Raw genomic sequence first — 7,150 nt, forward strand, 5'->3', positions numbered from 1 at the left:
CCTCCCAACTGCTATGATTATAGGTGTGTTCCACCATGCCCACCATAGTATCAGTCTTAGAAACACATTTAATGGCACCATAATACTGATAAAGGTCACAGAAGTCACAAAGAGAAAACAGAAACGCAATTTTACAACTGCTTATTATTAACTTGAAGAGCTAGCTTCATTTCATCTCTTTAAACATTGCCTACAATGGGCCATTTTTGTTCTTTTTGCAACCATTTTACTTGCTTTGTGTAAACTTGGCACACAAGAAAATCATACAAGGAAAGGAATGTCCAAATCATACATCAAGAACCATGGTTATCATACTCTAACACAGCTGGATAACTGGCAAAAAAAAAAAAAAAGCAGGCCACAGGCAGCCTTTGGCAGACCTGCACTTCAAAGACATCCCCCTCTGTTTGCTCTGTCCTTAGTTGATTTCTCTCACTAATATGTCTGGTGACTCTCTAGAGAGCTGCTTTATGTTTATTTTTTAGATGTTCTAACCTCTTATGTAAATTGCCAGAGTGTCTCCTGTCTTCTTGGGTCGGAGTTGCAAGCTCCCTTATTGCCTACAGCTATCTTTCTACCATTGAGCTCAAAACATTTTCTAATTTTCAGCATGGTTCTTGCCAGTAATCTGTATAGATGCTGTTGCTTAGTTTTTGAACACACAAAGACTGCCTGGTTTGTCTGATACTCCATGGTGCTCCAAGGGCACAGTCTGTGGGGCAGTATGCTATAATCTGTTGAGATTACCTTGTGTCTCCACACAATGTGAAAGTTAAAGTTAAAAATGAAATCATAAGTAAACAAAGTTAAAAATAAAGTTAATTTTGTGCAATGTTTCATGCAAACTTCCCAGTCCTGAGGACAGTGTTCTACAAATGTCATGGGTTGAATTTTTTAATCTCCATCTTTAACATTTTTAATTAAAAGCATTTATATGTGTGTTTGTGCTTGCATGTCTGTGTATGTGTCTGTATGTCTGTGTCTCTGTGTGTGTATGCCTATGTGTGTGTATGTCTCTGTGTGTCTGAGTGTGTGTCTCTCTGTGTATGTGTAATATCCATATATGTGTCTGTCTCTTTGTGTCTGTCTCTTTGTGTGTGTGTGTGTGCATGTATGTATGTGTACGTGTGTGTACATGTGGGTACATATGTGGAGGTCTGAGGACAACTTCACTAGGAGGCTGGAGTTGTTTCTTTCTTTCTACCAAGTGGGTCCCAGGGATTGAACTCAGTTCACCAGGCTTGTCAGCAAGTTATGTGCTGGGCCATCTTGCTGGCCCTTCATCACCTCTTAATAACTGATTATCAGTGTGTATTAACTGTACAGAGCAATGGCTTTCTCTTGACATTTTCACACATTAGTGTGTTTTGGTCCTGTTTGTTACTCTTTCTCCCTCTCACACCTCCCATTGGGTCTTTTCCTCTTGTCAAATAATCCCATGTCTAAAAAATCTCTAGTGTAGATTTTTCATATCCCTCAGTGTTTCAGTTTTTCTAGATCCCTATGGGTCATTGTGTGTTTCATCAGTTGCTGTGTAAGAAGTGCGGAAATGTTTTAAAATTACTGCGACGTCATGACTTTCTATTTTTGCTCTGTAGTATTTGCTTTCTGTATTTTGAAGTTTATTAGACAAATGACTGTAAAGTTTTTGAAAACCTGTATTTATATGTGTGGGTATTTGCCTGCATATCTCTCTGTGTACCACATGCATGCCTGGTGCCCATGGAGGCTAGAAAGAGGCATCAGATTCCCTGGACTTGAGTTACCGATGTTTGAGCTGCCATGTAGGTGCTGGGAATTGAACCCAGGTCCTCTGGAAAAAGCAGCTAGTACTTTTTTTTTTTTTTTTGGTTTTGGTTTTTCGAGACAGGCTTTCTCTGTATTGTTTTGGAGGCTGTCCTGGAACTCACTCTGTAGACCAGGCTGGCCTTGAGCTCACAGAGATCCACCTGCCTCTGCCTCCTGAGTGCTGGCATTAAAGGCATGCAATGCCCAGTTTGCAGCTAGTTCTCTTAACCACTGAGCCATCGCTCTACCCCAGTGTAACATGTTTATGCTCCCCACCCCATGGTGATGAGTAGTATTATCAACCTGACAGACCCCAGAATCACCAGGGAGATGAGCTTCTGGGCTTGCCTGTGGGAGATTATTTTGATTGTGTTAACTGAGGTGGGAAGTCCTGCCCACTGTGGGTGGTGCTGTTCCTAGGCTCGAATCCTGAGTGCTATAAAAGGAAGCAGCAGCTGCATTCTTTATTCTCTGCTTCCGGTTTGTGAATGTAATATGACCAGCAGTCAAGTGTCTGCTGCCTTGACTTACCTAAGACTGTGTCTGAGCCACTTAGATTTTTGTCAGCCTGACACAAGCTAGAGCCATCTGGGAAGAGGGAAATTCAGTAGAGAAAATGCCTCCATAAGATTGGTCTGCAAGCAAGTCTGCCGGGCATTTTTTTTTTTTATCATGATTGATGTGGGGGACCCAGACCATTGTGGGCTGTGCTAGCCCTGGGCAGGTGGTCTTGAGTTCTGTAAGAAAACAGGATGAGCAAGCCAAGAGGAGGAAGTCAGTAAACAGGGCTCCCCCATGGTTCAGTTCCTGCCCCCACTTCTCCCAATGATGAACTGGGACCTAGAAGTGTCTGCCCATTCCTCTTCTGTTGCTTTCAGTCAGCATTTTATCCCATGAAGAGAAACTAACCTACGACACTACTTTGGAGATGTGATCCAGAATAGCCCCTTACTCCATTAAGTTGCTTATGTCAGAGCATATAATCACAGCTTCTGGAAATGGCCTCCGTTTCCTCTTTCTCCTTAGTGGTTATTTCTGCCTTCAAGTTATGCCCGTGATAAAATAGTTCCTCTACTTCCTCTTGTGTGAAAGCTGTATTGTTTATCTTTCTCCAACCTCTCAGATCTGTATACTTACAGTGCATCTCTTGTGAGCAAAGTATACTTTATCTAACCTGAATATTTGCTTTTTAATGGAATTATTTAGTCCATTTGATTTAATGCCGTCACCTCCTGTCTCTGTCTTGTCAGCTTCTTAATCTTATTCTCCGCTTTCTTACCACTTGTTACTCTGAACAAGAGATAAATAAAAAGGCTGAGGATGTATGGTTATATATGTAACTATGAGTAACCCCCAAGAGGTCACCCCCAAGAAAAAAGAGTCTATAACTTTTGTGAATTTATTAAGCTAATGGACCACTAACTCCCACCAAGCAAAATCTAAGAATGCTATCATGTGGCACCTGAAATATACAATGGAAATTTCCTGGCTTTGCTGTAACCCACTCACCCAAAGTTTCCTCCAAAGTATTTGAAAAGTGCCTTGATTTATGGCTTGCTTTTGTTGTTACCAAAACAAAACAAAACAAACAAACAATCAAAAAACACCAAACAAACAAACAAACTGATGAAATTAGGTGTGGTGGTGAATACCTTTAATCCTAGTACTTGGGAGGCAGAGGCAAACTGATCTTTTTGAGTTTGAAGCCAGTCTGTTTTACATAGTGAGTTCCAGAACTGCCAAGACTATGTAGAGAGATGATGTCTCAAAACAAACAAACAAAAACCAAATAACAACAACAAAAAACACTCCACGAAACTGTTGTTACCATATTAGAACAGAACACAGAGTCGGACATAAGCAACATTAGTCTGTGTCCCTGGGCTACTGTCACTCCATCTTTGGCTTCAAAATAAACTCCTTCTCATATTTTAATTAGGGTGCTGGATTCTCCAAAATAAAATGTATAAACATCTTCAGTATCAGGGGACTGCTAACTGAGCCCTAAGAAGTGCTTATTTTTCTTTACTTAAAAATGATTTTTGGCTTTCGGGCTTCCCGTCCAGCCTCAGAAAGCTGCTGACTCACTTGGGTTGCCAGTTTCTTTTGTGTTGTGTGGAGACAAAAAAAGAAAACTGTCAAGGAACTCAGACCATTGAGTACGTGTTTCTCGAACCAACTTGAGGAATTTAGTTTATTTGGTCAACTGGCTCTAGAAAATGAAACACTCCTCTGTCAGACAGAAGGAAGAGCCATGATTCATACCACCGGAACTCCTCTCCAGAAGACAGATATGCAGAACAAGAAACGTCCCTGTCCCCCTCCCACCCCACCCCCACCCCCCGGGACAGAGATTACTCTGATTATAGCCGGTCAAACTATGAGCATTCAAGAAGAGGGTATTCTTATGATGGCAGCATGGAGTCACAAAGTAGGGACTGAGAAAAATGCAGAGAAAGAGAAAGAGATGTGGATCGGAAAAGGTTCCAGAAATCCCCATCTCCTTGAAGAAGGAGCCCAGAATGAGCAGTAACCCAGAGTTCTACTCAGGAAGAACCAAGCATGAAGAAGAAGGAGAAGAAGGAGGAGGAGGAGGAGGAGGAGGAAGAGGAAGAGGAAGAGGAGGAGGAACAGGATCCGCTGCTCACCCAAACTGGGGGGAGCATATATTCCTCCCGAAAAGCTCAGGATGATGCAGGAGCAGATCACAGATAAAAACAGCTTAGCCTACCAGAGGATGAGCTGGGAGGCGCTGAAGAAATCAATCAATGGTCTCACTAACAAGGTCAACATCTCCAATATAAGTATCATTATCCAAGAGCTCCTTCAAGAAAACATAGTCAGAGGGAGAGGACTGCTGTCCAGATCTGTTCTACAGGCACAGAGTGCATCTCCAATCTTCACTCATTTTTATGCATCTTTGGTGGCAATAATCAACTCAAAATTCCCACAGATTGGAGAATTAATCCTCACGAGACTAATTCTTAATTTCTGGAAAGGATATCAAAGGAATGATAAGTAACTTTGCCTGACTGCTTCAAAATTTGTGGCACATCTTATTAACCAAAATGTGGCACATAAGGTTCTGTGCCTCGAGATGCTGACTTTGCTGCTGGAGAGACCAACAGATGAAAGTGTCAAAGTAACTATCGGCTTCCTCAAGGAGTGTGGCCTCAAATTAACCCAAGTGTCGCCAAGAGGAATCAATGCTATCTTTGAATACCTACATGAATCTGAGATTGACAAAAGAGTCCAGTACATGATTGAGGTGATGTTTGCTGTACGGATTCAAGGACCACCCTGTTATTCTGGAAGGACTTGATTCAGTGGAAGAGGATGACCAGTTTACCCTTGGAGGGCGACTACAATCCAGAAGATGTTCTCAATGTTTTCAAGATGGATCCTAATTTTATGAAGAATGAAGAGAAGTACAAAGCTATTAAAAAGAAAATTCTTGATGAAGGAGATAGTGATTCAAACACAGACCAAGAAGCTGGAAGTCGTGAAGACGAGGAGGAGGAAAAGGAGGAAGAAGAAGGAGAAGAGGAGGAGGGAGGACAAAAAGTAACTGTTCATGACAAAACAGAAATCAACCTAATCTCATTTTGTCATACAATATACCTTGCTATTGAGTCAAGTTTAGATTTTAAAGAATGTGCCCACAAGTTGCTGAAAATGGAGTTTGCTGAGAGCTAAACAAAAGAACTCTGCAACATGATACTTGATTGCTGCACCCAACAAAGGAACTATGAAAAATTTTTTGGCTTGCTAACTGGGTGGTTTTGTATGCTGAAAAAGGAATGCATGGAATCACTTGAAAGTATATTCAAAGAACAGTATGATACCATCCATCACTTAGAAACAAACAAACTGAGGAATGTTGCTAAGATTTTTGCTCACCTTTATACACTGACTCACTTCCATGGAGTGTTCTTGAATGTATAAAGACTAGCAAAGAAACCACAACATCGTCTTCTAGAGTCTTTATTAAAATATTTTTCCAGGAACTGGGTAAATTCATGGGTCTTCCTGAATTGAATAGAAGGTTGAAGAACGAAACTCTACAGCCATTCTTTGAAGGACTGTTACCTTGAGCTAACCCATGGAATACCCCCTCTGCCATAAACTTCTTCACTTCCATAGGTCTTAGAGGGTTAACGGATGAACTACGAGAGCATCTGAAAAATACACCCAAGGTCATCGTAATGCAGAGACCCGAAGCCGAGCAAAAGAAACTGCCCCTGCCTTCATCATCTTCAGTGTCCTCCTCCTCCTCAGAGTCCGACTCTGACAGTAGCGAGAGAAGCTCAGACTCTTCCAGTGAAGGGAGCAACTCATCATGCTCCAGCAGTCAGAGTTCCGCCTCAGCTAAAGATACAAGAACGAAGAAACGAGGGAAAGCCAGAAGTGAAGAGGTGGAGAAAGTAGCCAGGGGCCAACAGACTCGTGACAGGAGGCGAGAAGGAGGAAGGGACGAGCAAAGGCACCAGGACGGGAGGAAGGAAGAGCAAGGTCTGACAGATAGAGCTCTAAATTCACGAAATGCTGACTGGAGAGATCCCCTAGCAAAGTACACGGCGGACAGAAGCCTTCCTTCCCAAGAAAATAGTTACAGTCGAGTTGGGAATGGCTGAGACCAAGACATGCACAGAGAGCTGAAAGACAAGCATAGTGAGCTAAAGAAGAAGCGGCGAGAAAGAAGAGATTCTGTTTCTGAAAAATGAGAAGCAAAAACCCCAAAATCAGGACAGGGAAAGCGGTAGAAGAAAAGATCGCTCCAGGTCAAGGGAAAGGAATAGAAAACACTCAGACCATAAAAGCAATGGTGACAGGTATCAGAATGGTGCCGAGAGACAGTGGGAAAAATCCACCAGATACTCTGGACATTCTAGAGAATCGAAGAGAAATCAGGACCGGAGGAGAGAAAAGTCTCCAACAAGACAAAAATAATTCTAATGACAACTGAACATGCCTTACATTCACTTGTGAAGTCTTTTTTTACATTGATGGATTTTATAGAAAACTCTTGTATAAAGTACCAGTTTGTATCTGTAAATTTTAAAGATGATTTCTTTTTGATGTTTTATAATTGATACATTTCAAGGTCTGGAAAATCATAAAAAAAAAGGGTCTCAACAGAAGGATAAGTATTATGTTTTGTGAATAAAAGAAACAAATGATAAAAATAAATAAATAAAATGATTCTTGATAGGGGTGCTCACCTTTATATGAGCTCTGTTCCTCTATTAAACTGATTCACTCTCATGGAGCCCAGGGTGGCCTTGAAATCACAGAGGTTCGTCTGCCTCTCTCTCTTGAGTGCAGGGATTAAAGGTGTGTGCCACCACTGCCTGGCCTCGAT

At 41.7% G+C, this 7,150-nt stretch overlaps 1 pseudogene; it reads left to right on the forward strand.

Moving 5' to 3' along the window:
* Nucleotides 1-1,768: 1,768 nt before the first annotated feature.
* Nucleotides 1,769-6,900, forward strand: LOC101843540 (annotated as a pseudogene).
* The last annotated feature ends 250 nt before the right edge of the window (nt 6,901-7,150 follow it).

Source organism: Mesocricetus auratus, unplaced genomic scaffold (genome assembly GCF_017639785.1).
Source record: "Mesocricetus auratus isolate SY011 unplaced genomic scaffold, BCM_Maur_2.0 Super-Scaffold_100013, whole genome shotgun sequence".
Lineage (NCBI taxonomy): Eukaryota > Metazoa > Chordata > Mammalia > Rodentia > Cricetidae > Mesocricetus > Mesocricetus auratus.